This window comes from Xenopus laevis, chromosome 3L (genome assembly GCF_017654675.1).
Source record: "Xenopus laevis strain J_2021 chromosome 3L, Xenopus_laevis_v10.1, whole genome shotgun sequence".
Lineage (NCBI taxonomy): Eukaryota > Metazoa > Chordata > Amphibia > Anura > Pipidae > Xenopus > Xenopus laevis.
Window position 1 is genome coordinate 10,672,975 of NC_054375.1, and position 25,112 is coordinate 10,698,086.

The window sequence follows — 25,112 nt, forward strand, 5'->3', positions numbered from 1 at the left end:
CACATTGGGTCGCAGCAATAAAGGGATCATTCACATTTACATTAAGTTTAATATGGCGCAGAGAGGGATATTCTTAGAAACTTGCAATTCGTTTTTTAATTTTTTTTTATTTGCGGTTTTGAGTTATTTAACTTTTTATTCAGTAACTCTCCGGTTTGCAATTTCAGCAGTCTGGTTGCTAGGGTCCACATTACCCTAGCAACCATGAACTGACTTGAAAGACTGGAATATGAATTGCAGAGAGCCTGATAAAAAATAAAAAGGAACAAAAGTAGCAATGACAATAAACGTATAGCTTTAACAGACATTTAAGTGGGGCCAGTGACCCCCAGTCTGGAAAGAGGTCAGAAGGAGAGAAATAACTCAAAAACTATTAAAAAAAAAATGAAAGACCAATTGAAAAGTTGAACATACTAAAGAGTTAACCTGAAGGGGAATCAACCCTTTTATGTTACACTATGGGGGGGGGGGGCATGTGCAAGGCCTCTCTGTCTTTATATAACATGCAAAGCAATAGGTGAATTGGTGCAGACTTATTGCAATTAAATATTTAACCGACAGAACAAACTGCTACTACATTGGCAACATGAGAAGAATGGACATTGTAACAACTATAAAACACCTTTGCTTGAATTGCTTCAGTGAGGTGTGTTATGCCGTGGGCAGCAGGCTGATGGTAAAGGTGAGATGAGGCAAACTGTACACTTCTTCCCTTTCTCATAGTGCATATTGGCAGCACCCTTCCCTCCCAGGCAGCTTTTTTTTAATACCTAGTGCAGTGCTTGCCCCACCTCCACAACTGGAGCCACTGCCTATAAGGAACCATAGCTGTCATTACACAAGCTCCCACTCCCCCAGAAGTGACAGACCCCCCACTCCCCTAGTGACAGACCCCCCACTGCCCTAGTGACAGACCCCCACTGCCCTAGTGACAGACCCCCCACACCCCCCACTGCCCTAGTGACAGACCCCACCCTAGTGACAGACCCCCCACTGCCTAGTGACAGACCCCCACTTAGTGACAGACCCCCCACTCCCCTAGTGACAGACCCCCCACTCCCCTAGTGACAGACCCCCCACTGCCCTAGTGACAGACCCCCACTCCCCTAGTGACAGACCCCCCACTGCCCTAGTTAGGGACCCAACCCCCATCTCTTTCCTATGGCGCCCATTGTAGCTCCTGCTCCCTCATAGCCAAGGCAATAACCCCACATGCTTTACTATAGAACTTTTTATTCAGCTGTTTTTGGCATTTTTATTTTGGACAAAGAAAAAAAACTACAAATTTGTCCCAAGAAAACATTTAAATAGGAAATGAACTTGTTTAAAAAAAAATGCAAAGAATTAGTGTTTGGGGGGGAGACAATTCAACAGCAAAAAGGGCGGCGTGGCAGCCACAGAGACTCCCCCTGGAATTGACCCACAGACTCCTTCAATGTACAGGTGGGCGAGGTAGTAAACAGGTAGTACGGTCATCGGTAAGGGGATGAAGACAAGGCTTGGGCTTAGGCGCAGCCCCCGAAGAGGCGCACCGGAAGTAGAAAGGCTCAGCAGAGTCCCCGTAAATAATGGAGCATTGGATACGCACGTTTGTCCCATGTAAGAAACCGCAATGGCCTCACACCGCCAGCTTGCTGTGGCACAGCTCCTTGTAGATCTGCCGCCGGAACTTGGGCATGTCCTGCTGCCGTCGATGACATCACACGTCACATCTCTACTGAGAATGGAACACTCTAGAAAACAAATCATTTCTCTAAAGGGGACCCGGCCTCCATCGGGGAAGGATAGTGGTGCTGCTGCACCCTTGCACCCCCTGTAGTTCGGCCACTGGTCTGAATGCTTGAGCATGCGCGCACTAATCAGGGAGCGTCGGATAAGTGACAGGAGATCAGGAGGGGGGAGTGGATGCACACAGGCGGAGAACAATCACAAGCGGAGAACAATCAAAAGCGGAGACAATCAAAAGCGGAGAGCATCACAAGCGGAGAAAATCACCAAGCGGCAGAACAATCAAAAGCGGAGAACAATCACAAGCGGAGAACAATCAAAAGCGGAGAACAATCACAAGCGGAGAACAATCACAAGCGCAGAACAATCACAAGCGCAGAACAATCACAAGCGGAGAACAATCACAAGCGCAGAACAATCACAAGCGCAGAACAATCACAAGCGCAGAACAGTTTAATATTCACATCATGCACTGCAGCACCAGAAGGGGTAAGGGCAGGTGGCTGTCCCTCACAATAAATCCATTTTACTATTAAAGGCTAAATAAAACCAGCATTAATCACAAAATTTAAAAAAGGTCTCTTGCTGAAAAGTGCGCCCCTCTGTGATTGCGGCCTAGGCAAGCGCCTACTCTGCCTACTCCTAGTTCCAGCCCTGCAAACACCGAATTATCTGCACACAGACCAGAGGACATTTTAGTTCAGCCAATGGCTTTCCTGTAACATATAGATGTGTTATATTATACTTTCTCTCCTCTACTCCTTTACCCTGTCTTTTATCTCCTCCTCCTCCTCCTCCTCCTCCATCCCCTTCTTCTCTCTCCCCATCCAGCTTTTCATTACTTCCCTTCACTCTTTTTACCTGTCCCTCTGTGCCCATCACTACCCTATCTAGTGCTGTGTGTCAGTCTGTGGGTCCATCTCTATCATCTATCTGTCTGTCTGTCTGTCTGTCTATCTATCTATCTATCTATCTATCTATCTGTCTGTCTCAATCATACATCTATCTATCTCTGTCTGTCTGTCTGTCTGTCTGTCTGTCTATCTGTCTCAATCATATATCTATCTCAATCATCTATCCATTATCTATCTATCTGTCTGTCTCAATCATACATCTATCTATCTCTGTCTGTCTGTCTGTCTGTCTGTCTGTCTATCTATCTATCTGTCTCAATCATATATCTATCTCAATCATCTATCCATTATCTATCTATCTGTCTGTCTGTCTATCTATCTATCCATTATCTATCTATATCTATCCCTCTATCTATCTCTATTATCTATCTATCTACCTATCTCAATCATACATCTATCTATCTATCTATCTATCTATCTATCTATCTATCTATCTATCTATTATCTATCATCTCTCTATCTCCTTCTTCCTTAGATATTGTAGCCTTGACATCAATGGAGGAATCTGCTTTATACCTGATGTACTGTAATGTCAAGATTGTAGAAACAAATCATGACTGGTCAATAGTCAGGACCAAACCTCAGTATGAAGATATTGCAAGGATAGCACAAATACTACCCAACCGCTGCACCCAAATAATATTGGAGCCCCCAGTTTCAGTACAAACTTATGTATCATTTTGCCAAATGACCGTCAATAGATGCTGGGAAAGGATTGGCCCGACATAGGTCCTCCTTTCCTTTGGGTTCCACTTCCCTTGGGAGAATGATCCATATTCAGACAGACAGATGATAGACAGACAGATCTGTCATCATGCTTTGCCCCATGAAAAGTCATGGGTACAGCACACATAGGACTCAGCACTGCTTTGCACAGATCATCCTACATTCTCTTTTTCACAGTAAATTTCTGATCATAACCTGTGCAAATACAGTACAGCATCAATGAGATCCTTTCAAACAAGCAGCAAACCCTACTGTTCCCTGAATTGGGCAGTTTAAGGGGAGGGGGAGCAAGCAGTTGCTACTGAGCCCTGTGGGGCAGAACAGAGGTGCAAAGAGAAAGGAGACAGTGCAAGGTATAGAGGTAGTGCCAGTGACAATGTACAGCTACACTAATATCTCTCTATATCTCTTCACTTCTGTTCCACAATATTGCTCCCTCTGTGTGTGTGTGTGTATGTGTGTGTGTGTGTGTGTGTGTGTCTCTATCTATCTATCTATCTATCTCCATCTCTCTCTCGAGACGAGTATGACTATATCGGGGGTAATCTGAACATTTTGCCGTATGACCGCAGATCCGATTAAGATGCGCAATGGGCTCCCGGCAGGATCGGTCGCGTCAATCAACCTGTCCGATCGACCAAACGACCGATCTCCGCCGGACGAAAGATGTCGGCACTCTCCACGCACGATCCGAAAATCATACGAATCATTGATTCGTACGATAGGATCTGTGCGTCTATGGCCAGCTTTAGAGTGAAAGGGAGGGAGAGAGAGGGTTCAGTTTATTAGTACAGAGGTTGTGAATACATGGACATCAAGCTAAGGAAGAATTAAAAAGCCGTGAGTTTTTAACTTTTAGAAGGAAAATGAGGAAAGTTCTGTTTTCCAGTGAATGTTGATAAACTAAAAACCCTTACAAGTCTAGACATTACGCCAGGGAGGGCGACTTTATGAAAAAAGGACAGTTCTAAGAAAGGTTGAAACAGACCCTTTTTAAAAAACTTTTTAGAGAATTTTTTCCCCCATGAGTGGAGTAAAGATCGTTGTGTGCTGGGTCGGTGAGATGTGGGTCGGTGAGAATGTAGGTCTGTCACAGTGTTCTGGGTCTCTCATTCTCCAAGGATAACAAGCCCTTTGCTCATGTGAGCATCTACCGTACGGCCCCCATGTTACTCCAAATTGGATGGCCTATAGTAACAGTGGGATAATAGTCTCTGGGAAGGGAGTGTGACTGTGGGATAGCAGGTATAGTAGGGAGAGATGGTGCCTATAGTAACAGTGGATAATAGTCTCTGGAAAGGGAGTGTGACTGTGGGATAGCAGGTATAGTAGGGAGAGATGGTGTCTATAGTAACAGTGGATAATAGTCTCTGGGAAGGGAGTGTGACTGTGGGATAGCAGGTATAGTAGGGAGAGATGTGTCTATAGTAACAGTGGATAATAGTCTCTGGGAAGGGAGTGTGACTGTGGGATAGCAGGTATAGTAGGGAGAGATGGTGTCTATAGTAACAGTGGATAATAGTGTCTGGGAAGGGAGTGTGACTGTGGGATAGCAGGTATAGTAGGGAGAGATGGTGTCTATAGTAACAGTGGATAATAGTCTCTGGGAATGAGAGAAGATGTGAGTAGTGTTGGAGTTAGTACTACAGTGGTGCTGTGCAGGCATTGAGGGAAGCCTGGGTGGGAGGGTCACAAGGACATTGCACTTTAAGTTGTTAATGAACTACAACTCCCAGAATGCTCAGTCTTTGGCAGGACATTAATAAATAAAAGAAATGTATAATAAATCCTTGACATTCTCCAACAGGGCGTGAAAGTCCCTATAAAATAAAAAGTGGCCAGACGATAAACTAATATACCATAAGAAAACATCCCTCTCATTCCCTGTCTCTCTCTGCCTCTCCCCAGAGCCTTCCCTATCTGTTCCTCCTCTCTGGACTACAGGTCAGCTGAAGATTCCAGGGCAACTGTTCTATACACTGCTGCCTAGCAACGCTGGAATTCCCACATTGTGTTCCAAGCCTCACTATGGCGCTGGTTGGTTGATATCAGTAAGCCCCGCCCATCGCCGAGGAGCAGGAGCTGCACGTGGAGCAGGTGAGGGGGAGGTGGCTGTAAAGTTGCAGATGGGAATATTGGGGACAAGAGAAGATATTGGAGGACACAGAAGGGATTTTCGGCTGCAGGAGAAGATTCTTTTTCGGGGTCCTCAGCCAGAGAAGAACAAGTGACATTGGTATAAAAACATCCCAACACTCTTAGTTCTCAGTTTGGAGCGGGACCTCTTGGAACTGCGTTATAGGTAATTGCCCTTTAAATTAACTCTTTGCTGTACACAGTGATCTTTTCATTTACATTATCAGCACGTTTTGAATTATTTTCATTTTTGTCCTGAAGCTGTCCAGTTTTATACAGCTACACCCCACTTGTTACTCATAATGAATTAATAATTAATACACACTTATTTATTTACACACCTGCACACGCACATAACACGCAATTCTGCCGGTTGTACACGTATGCGCACTTACACTATTTGGTTTTCTTTTTTTTTTTGTTCTTATCGCATCGTCTCTTTATTTTTTTTTTGCATAGAAAGATATTTTATCGCCATTGTGAATAGCGTATTCGCTGTGCAATACCTTTTGTATATTATTTTGGGGATAATAGTGCAATTTTGGTGCATTTTTAACCATCTTTGTTCTCTTGTTTCTGTCCGTAAAACCCTTCGACCAAGCCGAAATATTTCTGATATTTCTATTTCTGATATTTCTGATTTCACTAGGCGGGAAAAAATGCATTTAATATTTTTTTAATGTTTTTTTTGGATTTCCTTTTTCTTTGTAATAATTAAACAGTCCGCTTGTACTTGATCCCAACTAAGATATAATTAATCCTTATTGGAAAGCAAAACCAAACCTATTGGGTTATTTGATGTTTAAATGATTTTCTAGTAGACCTAATGGATAAAGATCCAAATAACAGAAAGATCCATTATCCGGGAAACCCAGGTCCACAAGCATTGCTGGATAACAAGTCCCATAACTGTACTTGGTCCCAACTAAGAATATAATTAATCCTTATTGGAGGCAAAACCAGCCTATTGGGTTTATTTAACGTTTACATGGTTTTCTAGTAGCTCCGAATTACGGGAAGGCCCTCCTCCCCTAGACTGCATTATAATGAATAAATCCAAATTTTTAAAATGATTCCCTTTTTCTGTGTAATAATAAACAACAATAGGTTGTACTTGATCCCAACTAAGATAATTAATACTTATTGGAGGCCAATTGTCTTAATTCAATGTTCTTAAGGTATGAAGAATCCAAACTACAGAAAGGTCCGTTATCAGGAAAACTCCAGGTCCTTCTGGATAACAGGTCCCATTCCTATAATCTATAATTCAGTGGAACTTATTTCTTGATCACTAGTTATAGCATTGGTGCAAAAGTTCACCGGAACCAGCAATTATTGTCACTTTTTGTCCAATAAATATCTGAGACTGCCATTGATAAAACCCTTGTCCCTCCCTCCATGTAACTGATCGCCTCCCACTTAAGGGTTAACTCCGCAGATGAGCATCAATCTCAAGATTCACTTATCCCCTACTACTTATGACATATATATATATATATAATTATATATCCCCTATTTATGACGCATATATATAATATAACTAATATATCTATATATATATATATAATATATATATATATATATAGATTATATAGATATATATATAGATATATATATATATAAATCCCTATTTATGGACAGCTCCCGAGACTATCCCCTTTATCCCCGCAGTCTATTTTCAAACACACGGCAAAAGTCCAATTTTTTTCCTTCCGATCGTAAGCCCCCCTTTGTATCCGGGATTTACAAAGAAAAAGCTATTTACTGAAAAATAGTGTTTTTTTTTTTTATATATAAAACAGAAAAAGCTCATTTTGTGCTGATTAGTGCTTTGGTGTTGGATAAAATCTCATAGTGGTGTAATTAGCTTTATTCCAATCCTCATTTTGATGATTAATGTTGTCTTTAGGGGCCCCTGCTGAGAATTCCGACTTACAATAACAGATACAGGAGTCGCAAAATCACCTTGTGCCTTTTTAAAGGAAAAGAAAGCTACGCAGTTTATTGCCATAGATTAGCTGCCAATAGTGCAAGCTACATTACAATATTTATTCCAGCAGCTGCCATATTAGCTTGCTGGGACATCACTTCCTGCCTCAGTCTCTCCCTGCTTCACTCATAGCTCTGGGCTCAGATTACAGGAGGAGGGAGAGAGGAGCAAACTGAGCATGCTCAAGCCCTAGCCCTGGAGGTTTAAGCTGAAAACAGGAAGTCTGATACAGAAGCCCATGAGTACACAATAGAAGGAAAGAAATGTGGTGTTTCTTTTTTCAGAGGACTCAAAGCAACATTACTTTGAGGGTTTACTGGTGTATTTATAATGACCTTTCTGATAAAGCTTACTTAATTTTAGCCTTTCCTTCTCCTTTAAAAGCAAGAAAAACTGATACTGATAAAGGGGTGTGTGAGTGCAATGAATAGGGCTGGAGCTGAACATACTTTTTGCCTATAGTTTAATCACAAAAACATTTGTTATTTCTTAATTTCCTTCTATTGGGGATCATTCGATTTCCAGTGAATATATGTATAATACCCTCACATGATGGACATCTGCTTACCAGGGAGGGGTCTGTTTATACAGGACCCAGGCCAGAAGAGCAAAGTCCTTCCTGTGCTCCGACTTCCTTCATAAGTCCTGATTTTAACTCTTAATGGGTGGTTGCCCTGTAAGTTAACTTTAAGGATAATATAAGTGGTCAATACTAAGAAACGTTTCAATTGATCCTCATTATTTATCTCTTATAGTTTTTTAATTGTTTGCCTATTTCTTTCAAAATGGGGGGGGGTCACTGACCCTGTCTAAAACAAATGCACAGTGAGGCTACAATGTAATGTTATTGCTACATTTTACTACTCATCTTTCTATTCAGGCCTCTCCAATTCATATTTCAGTCTCTTATTCAAATCAGTGCATGGTTGTTAGGGGAATTTGGACCCTAGCAACCAGATGGCTGAAATTGCAAACTGGAGAGCTGCTGAATAAAAAGCTAAATAACTCAAAACCACAAATAATAAAAAATAAAAACTAAGAATATCACTCTCTACATCATACTAAAAGTTAATGCAACTCAATGCATGGTTGCTAGGGTAATGTGGACCCTAGCAACCAGATTGCTGAAATTGCAAACTGTAGAGCTGCTAAACCCCTTAGTTGTCATTTTTTTCATTATTTGTGGTTTTTGAGTTATTTAGCTTTTTATTCAGCAGCTTTCCAGTTTGCAGTTTCAGCAATTTGGTTGCTAGGGTCCACATTACCCTAGCAACCAAAAAAGAGACTAGAATATGAATAGGAGAGTAAAAGAGTAGCAATAACAATAAATGTGCAGCTTTACAGAGAATTTGTTTTTAAGATGGGGTCAGTGACCCCAATTTGAAAGAGTCAGAAGAAAAAGACAAATAATTGGAAAAATATAAAAAATGAAGACCAATTACAAAGTTTCTTAGAACTGCCCATTCTATAACATACTAAAAGTTAACTCAAAAGTGAACCACCCCTTTAACATTCCTGAGAAACTCTGCAAGTTCTTCGACATTCGTACATTCGTCTCTAGGGACGCCATTAATTAGCGTAAACCGCAATGATCACCCCATGCTGCTGCCAACTCAGCGCCGTTTCATCAAGTCTCGCTGCTCCCGCTATCTGTCACTTATCTGTAGTCTCACCGCTCTTTGTGACGCGCTCTGATTTCCAGGTGACACAGAGCAGCTGACAGTTGCACAGACCGAATGTCAGCGCATAAGGAAATACTTCTTATATCTCCATTTATTTGACTTAACCAAATTCAGCCGGGGGGTCCTAGCCGGGACCTTGCAATTGATGTAATAAAGTGAGAAAGGAGGGGACACTTCATTCCATTCCCTCACCCGTAACCATATACTTAGGTCCAGGGCCCTCACAGTCCTGATTGGTCGGTTAACATATGGCACTTGCCAGGGATCTTAATTATTCCAGCTGCCATCTACTCTAGTCCTTTATCAGGCTCCCACAATACCCCCGAAGCTGTTTTAGGTGGAAAATTCCCAATTCCCTGACCTGATTGGTGGGCTCGTGGGCAGGACCACCATCAAGGGGAGTTTACAGGATACTAAAGGCAGGGGCCCGAGCAATGGGATTGGCTGTTAAAAGTTTCAGCAGGGTGGGCAGAGTTAAGGTGGATCAGGGGTTTGTTTATCAGTGGGTCGTTTTTTTATTTTATTTTTTTAATTGGAGCCCCATTCTCCTCTTGTATAATAAGACATAATAATTATTCTCCCCTCCTGGGAGGAGACCCCCTATAATTTAGTAGCTCAGGGGTTTCTGTCTGGGTAAAGTTTCCAACCTTCGGAGGGTCGGACACTGAAGTAAATAAAGTCTCTGTATAAAGCCCAAACCATCAGCCCTGTATGGGGGGAATAAGTGTTAATTGCAATGTTGGTCGTCCCCCCTCAAACACAAACACTTGATATCGGCCCAGATAAGAGGCACTTTCCTTCCGATAAGTAGTTTTGTTGGTCTTCCATGGAAACGGCAGTTTTCAGAGGGGGGGGGGTTTGTTTTAATGATCCCGATACTCCTCATATCTGGAATCCAATCATCTGCATCATTGGTCGCTGTCTCTTACCTTCTGCAAGGGCAAACAGAACCCTAATACTCTCCTCTTTCCTTTATTAGCTATATGACATTTAAAGGGGAAGTTAACCAAAACTTTTTTTTTTTTTTTTTGCAGAATGAAAGAAAATTGCTCCCTGCCAATCTATAACCTTGATGACGCTCCTGACCCAGTTGCCAAGGATCAAGTAGTCTGAGAGTCAGTCCCCCGCTGTTTCCGTCATGGCTAAAAATACTGATCAACTCGCAGTTCAAGAACTCGAGTAAGTTTTATGTTGTTTGAAAAGTGCATTTTAAAGCCTGAAACTATGAGGGTATGAGGGTATAGCTTATTGTGTGCCCAGAACATTCCTTCTCTGTATATTTGTATTTATACATATGGGAGGAGGAGGTGCCATATTGATTCCCTTAGACAGTACAGTATGAGGGTATAGCATATTGTGTGCCCAGAACATAATATTATGGAGCAGCCCCTGATTCTCACTGTATTCACAGGTGGTCGATGCCCGAGGAGGGCCCAACCTGAAAGCAATGAGGATACGTCCCAAAAAGATCCGACCCTTTGCCTCGCGAAGGCATCAAAGCAAGCAGGTGGCGGAGCTGAAGAGCGGTATCTCAAGTCTATGTAAGTAAAGCTGCCCATAGATGTAAAGATTTTTAAAAGATCCAATCGTTATCGTGAGACCACTAATATTTTGAAACGATTGTTTAAATGTACGATGTGTCCATCAACTAAAAAGACCGTTTCGGGCGATATTGGCGGCAAAACTGAGGGGAGCTGCCTGCTTGGCCCTGCAGACATAGAGAGATTCTACTGGGACCCATCAAGATTTTTTAATCTGGCCGATCAATTTTCTGACAGATATCGGACGAAAAACCGCAAGATGTACGATCGTTCGAATCCCACTAATTTCACGATAATTTCGAAGGATTGGTGGGAAAAATGTTTGCGTCTATGGGACCTTAAGAGCCAGTCCCCCACTATCAGCCAACAGGACTTCTAATTGTGTTAAGTTGCAAATGATTTAGTGTTTGTCTGTGTATCCCGCAGACTGTGGAGCATCGAGCACCTCCCCAGAGCATTCCTCGTCCTGCAGCAATCACTCCCATACTGACACCGACACTGAACTCTGCATCCAGCACCGACTCCGGCTTCTCTTTCCTACACCCCGCCTACTGGAAAAGGTCAGCAGTTTTTTTTTTTTAACTTTTTTTATTTTTTTCCTTCCTGTTGATGCCAGTTTTTTTACTGTATGTAGATATATAATATATTTAACGTATGTATTATGACTCCCGGCCGCCTACTCTTGTCCTCAGACTGCACCCCCTCCCCCCGCAAGAGATTGTGCATTTAGGAAACGGTTTGTTTTTCTGCCTCATATTGACTAGATGAGCCGACTCGTGTATATAAGCTATTTGCTAGTATTTTGTTTATATTGTATATGTATAAAACTGATGTGAATGCCGCTATTTCTATTTGCTAATGACGTCTATGCATTTCTGTGGAAGGGAGAATATCTTTGAACATTTAAATATGTAAATATGAGATTTTCTTTGTGCCCCAATTCCTTCATCCCAACTATGCAGTAACCCAGCCTCCAGCAGGGGGCAGAAGAGAGCTTGAGATTTTAGCTTGATAATGTGTTTAAAGGATAAGTTAACCTTTAAAATAAGTGATTGTAAAACTGATGAGGGGGCTATTCTAAGCACGTTTCAAATTTACATTCATTATTTATTTTGTTTTTATTCCAAGATATTAAGGGATACGTGTGCTGTTAATATGAATGAATTTTGTTCCAACAGCGCCACCTGCTGGTCAGTTTCCTTGACTACTTGCTGGTCAGACTGGTGGGGAAAATGACCAGCAGGTGGCGCTGTTGTAACAAAATTCATTCATATTCACAGTACATGTATCCCTTAATATCCTGGATTAAATAAATAATGAATGTACATTACAAACATGCTTAGAATAGCCCCCTTATCAGTTTTACATGATGTAAAGAGTACTACTCTGACACAAATTGCAATTGGTCTTCCTATATTTTAATTTAGGGGTTTTTTGATTATTTTTGTGCAGTGACTACAGTTTGACGTTGCAGCAGCTATCTGGTTGCTAGGGTATTGCTTACCCTTAACAACCGCCCATCGGTTTTAATGAGTGGCTGGAAAGTGAATAGGGACAATGACCATTTAGCCTCACAAAGCTGCTGGGGTCGGTGACCCCCGTTGGGACTCTGATAAGAAGCAGAAGACCAGTTAAAAGGTTGCTAAGAAGAGGACTTTCTATAACATACTTATGGTTAATGTAAAGCAGCACTGGCCCTTTAAAGAAGTGGATCCCATGGGGCAGACTGTAATATGTGTAATATTAAATGCATGGGGTTTACTGTACACGCCACGTTGTGCCTCAATATGCAGAGGGTGCCTCTAAATAAAGGGGGGAGCCTTTGTTAGCATTTATTAAGCTATTATTTATACTTCCCCTTTATCCTGTGAACCCAAATCCTCCTCATTAGGGTTGGACTCAGTGTGTATATATATACAGTATATTCAGGCAGCTATTAATACTTCTGGATACTGGAAGTATGGGAGATTTCTTTGGGGTGTATATGAGACCCCCCTGAATCTTTTTTTTTTTTTTAAAGGTAAGTTTTATTTCTCATTTTTAAACACATACAACAATCATACGTACAACAATAAGTACACTCGCAGACTAGACTGTACAATTTAGGCAGGAAGAAAATATGGCACATGCTATCACCAAGCATAACACAATACAGTTATTGAGCAGTTGAGATGGACACTATCAAACTCAGGGGAACTATACATCTGACGGTTAGGTTGGGACCCCTCGAGGATACGAAGGATAGCAAACCATGCGGGGTGTCACAGTCGGAGATGGACTCGGCTATGACCTACTATAGAGGGTCGGGGCAATGTCATTCCCACAAGCCCCAAATTTTATCGAATTTTGTTGGTGGTTCCCCTAATTTCGTAGGTGAGCTTATATAGGGGTACTGTTTCTTTTGTGTTAAGTCAGTCGTATCGACGCATCGTGAGAGGATGGGGTGAGAGGTTAACCCATCCAGTTGAAGGGCACAGTTTTTTTTTGCATAAAAGAGTAGGTAGTAGCGGAAGAGAGTTCGGAGTATAGTTTGCTGGGACATATCTCTCTCGTTAGAACCCTCAAAAGGGAAAACTGCAGTGCAAATTTATCTGGGAAGTCAAGATTATCATGATAGAATAGGAACAACAATTGGGTGTCAAAAGCTCTGTGAGTTCATGTAAATGGCATGTTTCCAGATTAGGATTGGAAGAATTGCCGCAGGCTTGTTGTGAATCCGCTGGTGATCGTGAGTCGCGCAAGGGATCTGGCCGCAGTCACGTTTTGCAGTCGTGTGGTGAGTTATGTAAGTATATGGTGCATATATATTATATTGTACTTAGTTGATTTTCAACGGATATCAGGCCAATGTAATATGTTGATGTTCCGTCGCCCGTCCCAGTTATCTGTGTCAAGGCCTATAGATTGTTAGTATTGGCCAACAGTCTTGTGCTGTTGAAAAGGTTTGGGGCGGATAAAGGAGGCTGCTGGTTAGGAGCGGAAACGCAACTTTGAACATCTGTTGGGATCATGAAGACAATTTTTATACTAAATAGAGAAGTAATAAAAAGACAGGGATTAGCTGGGGGGTAGAGAGAAATTCTTGGTTAATTGGGAGGTGAAAAAACCGATACATGAAAATAATAAGTATAGTGTGCGAAGGTGGATATAGTAAATAGTGGATTGTGCGTTGGTCTGGCAGTTTAAGTTGTGAATGTGCAATTGGGTGAGCAAGGAAGAATTGTCTCAGGGAGGTCTTCAGCATTTATGCAGGATTCCGTGGGCAGAAAGGAGAGTGTTGCAATGAGTCTAAGAGTATTGATTCAAATAAGAGATTTCTCCCAGAGTGGTGAGGTGAGGGGATAGGAATGGGGTGAGTGAATGGCACGCAAGGCTATTATTGTATGAGATTGCTATCGAGCAGGCCTTACGTGTGGGGTAGGATTCATGGTGTCGTCGTAGCTTCTGGCCAGGAATGCCTGCTGGGCGTGGCTCGATAGAAGAAGTCTCCCAGAGGGAAAGTCCACTTACCTCTCACCACAGGGCCAACCAACGGACTGAACCAACTGTCACAACGCCCGGGTGAAGTCACCTCTGTTCCCTGCTCTTAAAGGGCAAGTTTCCCATTTTGATGAGTGAGGTTTATATGGCATTTATTTCTAATTAGATGTGCAGTACATACACAGCCTATTAAGTACACTGAGCATTGCTTTGTATGTGTGGCCTATTGAGTCTGTTGGATCCATTCATTCATCAGCCAGGGTTCCAATCAGTGCTGCTGCTGTTGTTCATAGCACACAAATTATATATATACATATATCCAGCACCCGTAGCGGCTATATCCTCTTTGTCTATTAAACTCCCACCAATCCAACTATAATTAGGCCTTTGGGTTCTATAGTCGCTCACCGTTCAATCCACGTGGCCGGGTGCTCTTGGCCTGAGCCCTACACTTATGATTTCAAATTAATCCCCCGCACACAGGCCATCCCAACACTCATTTACAGGTAAAATATATGGATTGGCTTAGCCGATTCGTGGGCTGACTCAGGGGCTGCTGCCCCAAGTCTGTCGCTAAGGGAAACAATTTCACCAAAAAAAAAAGTTTTGCAGCGCACTCCGAAGGTTAAGGATCGCTCAATTCAGCATCAGTTTAAAAAAAACATCCATCTTTATTATTTCTTTTGGTTAAAAATCAGCATCCAAGGTCTAACGCATTTCACAACAACGTACTTCTCAGAGACTTCAGTATCCATTATACCACCATGTGTCTTATACCCAAGAGAAAACCCCTCCCAAGGAACTTGTCATATCAATTAACATAGGCAAAGTTTCCGCACACCAGAGTGCTTTAAAATCCAAAATCTTTATTGATCCATAGTAATGGGCACACAGCACGTCTAGCTTGACGCGTTTCGGGCACAGACGGCCTTAATCATTAGCATGTCTGTTATTATGGAAAAATAAAGATTTTTTTATTTTAAAGCACTCCGGTGAGCAGAAACTTTGTCTTTTCTTCTTCCTATTCAGTAAGGCGTGGGATGCCAAGAGAATCCAGCGCCCAGAGACAGACATACCTGCTGGACCCGGTTCAGGCCGACCCCGCACCCCACCGACCCCGATCCTCAACTTCAACTGCCGGCTTCTGGCTTTATATCCCCTGCGCCTGCTCACCCCGCCCTTTTGTGACATCATCAGCGGGTTGGGTCTATAAAGGGAAGTCAGAAGTCAGGCTCAGGCGGGCGCGGAGAAAAACCCGACCCGCACATCACTACACTACTTCATATTAGATAAATGTATCATAAAGTTCACAAGTTGCAAGTTCATAAGTTACAAATTGTTACTAAATTTCCTGTTGTAAAGCAAATGTGTTTCTTTTCATTAGAAGTTTTCTACTTTGCGATATAATGGCTCTTATATAACAGATTAGGTGCTTAATTTCATATATATATATATATATCTTCTAAAACAGAACCACACTCTCAGGGAGTAAACGATTATAGATAGCTTTAATGCAGGTTACAGACTAACGTTGGGCCCAACGAGGCCTTTCTCAAAGTGCTAACATAGTATTAAAACGAGCCTTATATCTATGTACTGGCGGGAAAAACAGCAGTCACAACTATGACGTGAGACCTAAGCGACTGCCTATTGAATACATCACATTAAGTACACAAATAGTGTAAACCAGCCTCACAGTAAGTTTAAATACCAACTTTAGCTTATAAATTAAATGTGTCGTTTAATAACAGCATGGGATGTGTAGTCACAACAGCATGCGGATGTAGATAATTAGATGCCATAAGGTATATAACTTAAAGAGTGCAGTGATGGAGCTTAATAGCTGCTGATAGAAGCATCAATCGTTTTATTGGGGTGTATATAGGGAATTGAGTAGGAGCTGGGACATGGACAGGGAGGCTGATAATATCATATTCAAAGGAAGTCACATTAGTAACATTTGTAACACATTATGTTCACTTCGGTTAACAATCAACTACATAGTGTTACTTAATGGTTTGTTTTTAACCCTTTTATTGATAATCAAGTATGTGAGTATGCTGAAGTGTGTAAGGTGATAACACAACAGACTGACTGATGCATCTTAATGACATGGTTTACACTATTTATGTACTTAATGTGATGGATTTAATAGGCAGTCGCTTAGTTCTCACGTCATAGTTGTGACTGCTGTTTTTCCCGCCAGTACATAGATATAAGGCTCATTTTAATACTATGTTAGCACTTTGAGAAAGGCCTCGTTGGGCCGAAACGTTAGTCTGTAACCTGCATTTTTAACACTCGGAGATCACTATCGATTTTCAACTGACATCATCAGAAGGAGCATTGGGGCTTCAGGTAACGGGGTTGTCCCATTCCTGACTAACTCCCATGTTTCTGCTGTATTATTATTATTTTATTATTATTAACATGTATTTATATAGCGCAAACATATTGTGTAGCACTGTAAAGTAAATGTAATTATACAACTAAATCACATGAATTATATACATAGAACATATGGAGTTACATAAATCACAATCAATACAGGTACAAAAGGTGAGAAAGGCCCTATGCAAAAGAGCATACACTCTAAAGGGAAGGGAGTAATACACAAGTCGTGGGAGTGGGCTAGATCGAATTAAGTGGGTGAGAAATGTGGTACTGTATGTGGTGTTGCATTTGGTAGTTTAGCAGAGTGAGGGTAGGCTTCTCGAAAGAAGTGCGTTTTAAGAGATTTCTTCAAAGCAGAAAAGTTGGGAGAAAGTCGGACAGACCGTGGGAGAGAGTTCCAGAGGAGGGGTGCAGCCCTTGCAAAGTCTTGAATGTGAGCATGTGAGGAGGTAATGAGAGAAGAGTTGAGTAGCAGGTCAGTAGAGGAGAGTAGTAAGCGGTTGGGTGAGTATATAGAGATGAGTTCAGAGATGTAGGGTGGGGCAGAGTTATGAAGTGCTTTGAAGTCAGGGTCATTAATTTGAATTTGATTCTGAAAGGTAGCGGATGCCAGTGCAGGGACTGGAGGAGGAGAGGGTGATCTACAGTGTCAGATGCAGCTGAGAGATCAAGTAGTATTAGTAGTGAGAAATGATTGTTGGCTTTAGCGGTTAAAAGGTCATTAGTTAGTTGAGTCAGGGCAGTTTCCGTGGAGTGTTGTGGCTTAAAACCAGATTGTAGGGGGTCCAGCAGGTTATTGTCAGAGAGGAATGAGGTTAGTCTGTTGTAGACTAGGCGCTTAAGTAGTTTATGTATCCCACCTATTCTTTATAATAAAGTGTAGGATATTGTGTGTTTACCATGTATGCGAGAATTCAAATGTCAACGTCAGGGTTGCCAGGCTGGTAGTTTAAAATTAGACCTGGCAACCCTGCATTGAGGGAAGAGTAATGTATGATGGAAGAGTACTGTATAAGGGGAAAGTACTGTATAAAGGGAAAGTACTGTATGAGGGGAGAGTGCAGTACGAGGGGAGAGTACTGTATGAGGGGAGAGTATTGTATGAGGGAAGAGTACAGATGAGGGGAGAGTGCAGTACGAGGGGAGAGTACTGTGTATTAAAGTGTAGGATAATGTGTGTTTACCGTGTGATCCGAGAATTCAAATGCCAACACCAGGGTTTCTGGTGGTTTATAATTAGACCTGTCAACCCTGCCCGACGCGTTGAGGGGAGAGTAATATATGATGGAAGAGTACAGATGAGGGGAGAGTACTGAATGAACGGAGAGTACTGTATGAGGGGAGAGTATTGTATGATGGAAGAGTATTGTATGAGGGGAGAGTAAGGTTTGAGGGGAGAGTACTTCACCCCCTTAAGCTAACGCAGCATGAAGAGGAATCCCACAAATAAAAATTTGTCGCCCTTAATGGAAAGCAATCAGGTGAGAGCAAAAGGGGGTTAGAGATAGGGCTGCCGAGAGAGAGAGAAGTGGGTACTTATGGCCTCCCACTGAGAGGGCATTGCTGTCAGGGCTCACTGTTCCTCTACAGCGCCGCTTCCAAGATGACGGCACCCATAGCCACCACGTGGACATCAGCCTAGTGACGCCGGCAGTGTCATACTGGCCCGGCGGGAAACCGGGAAAAAACCTGGTGGGCCACCGACCCTCATGGGCCCCCGCCGGGCCAGACCCCTCTTCTGATATAGGAATTCTAAAAAAAAAAAAGTTTTCTTTCAGCGCCGTCTGCGCATGCGCCCGCTGTTCACACATGCGCGCTGTGTTCTCATTCATGCGTGTGGCCCGATCGGCACCTCACAGTAGGGGGGCCAGAGGGGGCCCTGGACAGAGGTCCCGGTGGGCCCAAGGTCCCCCAGTCCGACCCTGGACGCCTGTGTGCAGATGCGTGATGATGTATCTGGTGCCAAAATTCAAAATAGGACACCAAGGTCACGGGTTCAATGCCCGATTGTAGGATTTGGCTACTTCATTCCTGGGTGTTTCTATTTTCCTGTGATTGCTGATTATTGGATTTTTCTGTTTTGATTATTGCCGCCAGCCTTTTGAACTATTGCCTGTATCTTGAGTACGTTTATTCTTGATCCCTTCTGTACCGCAAACTTGGACTTTAACCAGAAGCTTCCTCCTAGGTCCGGACTTCCCCCGCTGAGACCCGATAGGCCCCCGTGACAATTGCACCTTCACAGCAATGACCTTGGGTGCCGCTGGCCAGGCTTTGGGTGTACAGAACGTTCAAGCAAGAGATGGGTTAGAATTATCTTCGTTATCTTATTATTGTTTGTTCAAATTTATTCTATTTATATAACTTAAAGGAAATCAATGAATTGTATATGGAGAGATTGAGACAGATACATTGAGAGAGAGATCATATGAGATGCATAGATAGAAGTAGACTGGTGAATGGTGGATACAGACAGATAGAGAGAGGGAGATAAAAAGATAGATCCTGTAGTAGGAGGTCCAGCTTTTGTTCAGCCCCCCCCCCCTTTAGTTCATAACAAAGTTCCAGATGTAGGAAATATCAATGTCTATCAGCCATGGTTTCAAACATTAGACCCCAAATTCCACCCTAACGAACCATCATAAAGTTTTGTATCCTGGGCATTCTTCCCAAATCTCACCCTAACTTTCCCACGATGGCCTTCAAGATGATGTTTCAGGGGTATCTAGGACGTCAAACAGACACTTGACCCACATTTTCCCCTAATTGGCCTTCATGATGGTCTTTCAGAGGTATCTACGATATAAGAAATCATCAGCTATTAAGCCATAGGGGAAAATTTACTAAAGGGCAAAGTGGCTAATGCTGGAGAAAATTCGCCAGCGTGACGTCATTTTGGCACTTCGCCAATTTACTAATGGGCACCGGCATAATTAGGAGATGGACTCTAGCGCAACTTCGCACTCTAACGGCAGGTGTGTTTTCGCTCTGGCGAAAGAGCGTTACTACGCGAATTCACTGAGTTTATGTTTTTACTGAACGTTAACTCTATCACCAGACTTGCCTTCACCACCTCAGACCAGGCGAAGTGCAATAGAGTAGATAGGACTTGGTCCAAAAAAAAGATGAAATGTTTTATAAGTCCCAAAAAACAATGGCGTCTTTTCCTTTTTACAGGGTGATAGGCTAAAAGAGATTGTACATTTTTTTTTTGGTACCCTCCTTTCCCCCTACATTTCCTTACCAGGTCCGGACTGAGATTCACAATAGGCCCTGGCATTCCAAGTACACGGAGGCCCAAGCAGCCCCCCATCAGCCCACTAAATAGTCACTGTCTATGGCAACTTACAGCAGCCCCTCTGGCATTTGCCAGAACCAACAGATAGTCAGTCCGAGCCTTACATATGGCAAATAAACTATACTGTGGGCTCATGTGTAGGGCAATATAACAACTTTATTTTATTTTTTAAGGTTCCCTGGGCTTCTGTAGTGTAATGTATTTGCTGCAACATATATAATTAAACTTCCCGCCATATGCACTAACGCTAGTGCAACTTCGCTATGCCTGCCGTAGTAACAGCGCAACTTCGCAAGTGTTTGGCGGTGGCAACGAAACTTCGCAACTTGGTGAATTATTGTTGTCTGTGTGAAGTTGCGCCTGGCGAAGTGTGGTGAAGGCGATGAAGCCGTCTCTGGCGAATTTTCGCCCGTTAGTGATTTTCCCCTATAGTACGTAGAATATCTAGGACATCAGATAACTTCACCCCAAATCTCACTGAAATGGCCTTTCAAGGTGGCTTTTCAGGGGTAACTAGGTCAGTAACGCTTACCCTAAATCTTACACTAACTGGCTTTCATGATTGTCTTTCAGGGTATGTAGGACCGAAAATAGACATCCACCAAAAGGCTTAACCTACTTGGCCTTCAAGATGATCTTTCAGTGATATTTACGAAAAAAGACACCCAACATCTTATCCTAACTGGCCTTCAAACTTGGCATTCAGGGGCTCTTAGGAGAACAAATATGCTTTCTCCCCAAATCTCACCCTAGCTACCCTTCAGGCTTTCATCTGTCACTGCCCCCAAGGGTGTCAAGCTCTACAGTCTGGGAACCTCAGATAAGAACCCAACACAACCTTGCCACACACACACCATCGGAAACCACAACGCGTCTCTGAGCAACGTTTGCACGGATAGAAGACTAAAAGCTCATTAGAATCTCTCGGCAGAATAATTATTTCCATGTTATTACGTGTGATTATTGAATGGGAGTCCATAGAGCAGACCTACAAGGATTCACTTCTATCAGCAAAGACACGTTTTCTCCTCCACAATAAATGGGCTTGTTTGTCAACTATAACACACTGGGCACGAGGGACTATAATTTATCTGCCTTTTACACCAATGGAGCATCCAAGTGTTGGAGAGCTGATTGGTGCCATTTTCCCTGTGCTCCCAGGCAGGGCAGTCATAAGAGTCTGAGTACCCCAGGGTAGAGCCCTGCAGGGTGTTGGGTACCCCCCAAAAAACAGCGAACCTGTAGGATGTAGGAAGGACTTTCAGATGCAGGTTGGGGGTCTGAGGGTTTGCAGGTCAAGTTGTGGATCTTGAAAAGTTTTATTCCTTTAAAAATGTTTTTTTTTCTGCCTAGCCCACTTCTGATGACGTCACTTCCTGTTTCCAGCAACGGCACTTCCTGCTTTATGGTGGTCAGCTTTTTCGTGGATCAGGATTTTTGCGGGTCAGGTAGGTAAAAATGTGGGTGTGTGTTACAGGTCTTGGTATTAAAAATTGTTTCCACGCAGGACTCTTCCCCAGGGTTGGGCCACCATACTAAAGTTGTGGTTCACCTTTGAGTTAACTTTTAGTATTTTATAGAATGGGCGATTCTAAGCAACTTTTGGTCTTCGTTATTTATTTTTCATCGTTTTTTTTTAATATTTGCCTTCTTCTGACTTTTTCCAGATTTCAAATGGGGGTCATTGACTCCATCTAAAACCAATGCTCAGTAAGGCTACAAATTATTGTTATTCCTACTTTTTATTGCTCATCTTTCTATTTAGGTCTCTGCCTTTCATATTGCAGTCTCTTATTCACGTCAATTCATGGTTGCTAGGGTAATTTGAACCCTAGCAACCAGATATTGGAAACTACAAACTGCGAGAGCTGCTGAATAAAAAGCTAAATAACTCAAAAACCACGAATAATAAAAAATGGAAACCAAAATATCATACTAAAAGTTAACTTAAAGTTGTTGTTCGCCTTTGAGTTAACTTTTATTTTGTTCAGGTAAGTTTTATTGAACATAAGCAAATTTATACATCACATTCAGTAGGATATACGTATGAGCTTGACAACAATATTCCATTACAGGAGACAATAATGATCCAGTTCTAGCTAATATCTACTTATGTCCGGTCACACTATACTTTACCCTGACAGAGTTTATTTTACAAATAATCACAGCTCCAGTACCTCTGCGGGGGGTATTTCCTTAGCCAGGGGTCCCATATCCTATGGAACTTATCCAGACAGCCCTTATATTTGGCTAACATGAACTCTGTGTTGGCCGGATTAGACACCTCACTTATCCAATGTGCTACTACTGGCGGGGCCTCCGCTTTCCAGTTAATGGTAATGATTTTATGCACTTGAAATAGAGCTTTACTTAGGAATAGAGCCCCTTGAGAGTCCACAATAGTATCTGACTGTATATTTAATACGCATAGTTTAGGGTCATTTAGGTTATCCCTCCCCGTTACTTCCTCTAGGATCTCCAGTGTCTCTCTCCAGTATGCCTGAAGCTTGGGGCAACTCCAAAGGGTATGTAGTAGATCCCCCACTGCTTGTTTGCATCTAAGACATTGTGGTGAGAGATTGGGGAACATTAGTCTGCTCCTCGTGTAGTAGGTCCTATGTAGGAGGTACAGCTGTAATATTCTGTGCCTAGGAATGAAGGACACTTGAGACGGGGCTTTAAGCGCAGCCGACCACTGCGTATCAGTAAGGACTCCAAGATCCCTTTCCCATTGCTCTCTGCATTTTAAGGCTTTATCCTTGTGTCGGTACTTACAGATCAGTTTGTACACCCTTGAAATTATGCCCTGGGTCTTTTCTGTATTTATTAGTGCAATGACTGGGTGCCCAGCTATTTCCCGGGGCTTCTCTTTGTACCACTTTGTTAGCTTTAACCTGAGCCTCATATAGAATAACCAATGGGATGAGGGGATGGCCCTCCCAGCTCAAGTTCGGAGAATGCAAGGGGTTTGTCATGTCACCATACATCATCTAATGTGCGTACCCATTTGTCTAACCAACCTTCTGGGGGCTTTAGCTCCACCACTCAGCCCAGGTTGGCATTTCCCCATAGCGGGGTAGACGGGTGAACATTTGAAATTCTTATTAGATGGGTAATCTTGGATAAGACCCACTTGACATTCCCTAAAATGGGGTTGAGGTTAGTCCTGTTAGCTTTGACAGGCACCATGAGGAGTGCTTGGATAGGGGACAGGTTTTTGGGAATTAATGTACTCCAGACCTTATACAGGGCTCTATGGGCAATCCATCAGCACCTGCAGCTTTCCCATTAGGGAAAGAATCAATGGCCTCTTGCACCTCAATTAGGAATATACTTGACTCCAGGTGCTCTCGATACTCAGGAATTAGTTGGGGAAGCTGCCCTGAGTTAAGGAATGCTTCTACCCCTGGCATATCTGCGGGGGCTAGGGTGGAGGAGTACAGCTTGGAGTAGAAGCCCTTTAGAGTATTTTGTATTTCCAACGGATCTGAGGTTGGATTCCCATTTGCGATTCCCATTTGGGGGTGTTGAGTATTGTCTGGACAAATGGGCTAGCATTTCCCGTGCTTTTTCTCCATGCTCGAGAATATTTACTTTGGAGAAAAGGTACCGTTGCTTTGTCTTTTCAGTCATATAGTCTGCAACCGCCTCTTGCACTGAATTCAGTTCCTCAAATCCTTGATTTGTGGGATGTATTGCGACTTGTGTTTCTATCCTAATTACTTCTGTTCTAGCTGTTGTTGCCTAATGGCGTATTGACCCTTGTAGGCATTGATTTCTACATGAAAGAACTCACGGAGATGCCCTTTCAGTGCCTCCCACCCATTGAGGTGGTCGCCTGAATCCTCAATGGCCCCTAAAAGGTCTGTAATGGTTTCTTCTACTCTATCCTGATTTTTAAGTAGGTGCAACGAGAGAGGATTAAGAGACCATCTGGGTCTGCTTTGCTGGGGCTCTAGCCTCAATTCTAATACCTCTCGGCAGGTATTTAATACTCTTCACCAATGTGATCGCTCTTTGGTTCAGAAAGGCATGATCTATTCGTGCCAGGACCATATGTGAGGTGGAGAAGCATGAGTATTGCCTTACTCCCGGGTGGTAATGTCTCCATGCTTCCACTAGTCCAGCCGCCTCTGTAATAGATTGTGTGCGGGGGTCGAGACTGTCTATCTCTACGCAGCCTATCCATGCTGGGGTCTATAAGGGCATTATAGTCTCCTATAGCTACTACGGCAGCATGGGGGAACTGTGCTATAAATTGGATTAGTTGCACCAGACACTCATCTGTGTAAGGGGGGGTACATATAGAGGCAAGCACCACCTCTTGAGATTGGAGGAAGCCATGTATAAAGATGTATCTGCCCTTTTTGTCTGTTATGATGGATTCAAATCTAAAGGGTACACTTTTATGTATTAGTATTGCTACTCCAGAAGAGTGTGTGGAGTATGGGGCTTGGTAGAACCATCCCACCCAGGGGCACCTCAGAGCCTGTGCCCCCACCAAATGGGTTTCCTGCAGTAGAATTACCTTGGCATTTGATTTTTTTGAGGTAGTCCAGTGTTAATCTGCGCTTAATGGGATTATTAAGGCCCCTGACATTGCAGCTAATACACTTTATAGACATTTATACATTCAATAGCATGTTGTGCAGGGTAGAACCAATTCCAATTTTCCAATGCATCGTACCTGAACATTAAATTGTATGCGTATATAAACTTATTAACCGTTAAGTATTCCCCGTACACCCTTCAGCCCCTTCCGCCCATGTCCCCATCTTTTGGCAGAATTTCTCCCTAACTAGCACAGCTAAACTGAGGAGTTCACTCTTGCTGGGCCCCTTAGGATCGTAAACTGAAAAACACATATCACCTGGGAACTGGTGAATAAACAAGTGTAAAAGACTTTAAAGTTAGCAGTGCACCTACTCGGTTCCATGGGGTTAACAGCTAGTATGTGAGTATAGCTTTGAAGAGACAACTCTTAAAATAGATGGTATGTACTGTCCCCTCAGTGTCCAATCAAGTTCCCTGTTGGCCTTGTACAAAATGAACATAACACTTTATGCTCTCAGAACAAAGATGTAGTGGGCCTCTCGGCCTTCATCTGGGGCGTCTTTGTACGGGCAATGATATCAGTTATACAGAACAAAACATTCAACAGGCCTTACTCACTGTACATTCATTTGCGTGTTGGGCGGCTGTTTCCTTTGGCCACGAGAAAAT

The 25,112-nt window shown here is 42.8% G+C and overlaps 1 protein-coding gene across 9 annotated transcripts in view; it reads left to right on the forward strand.

Moving 5' to 3' along the window:
• LOC121393056 overlaps nt 1-25,112 on the forward strand; it is a 1,743,327-nt gene that overhangs the window by 1,220,607 nt on the left and 497,608 nt on the right. For 2 of the 9 annotated variants that reach the window (XR_005966020.1, XM_041585385.1), the window contains exons 2-4: nt 10,211-10,355; nt 10,588-10,717; nt 11,144-11,277. The exons of 6 other annotated variants lie outside the window; for them this stretch is intronic. The gene's annotated coding sequence lies outside the window, so the exon portion shown is untranslated. Of the gene's footprint in view, nt 1-5,653; nt 5,671-10,210; nt 10,356-10,587; nt 10,718-11,143; nt 11,278-25,112 lie in introns of those variants that run through there. One more of the 9 variants, XM_041585384.1, reaches the window with a different exon arrangement.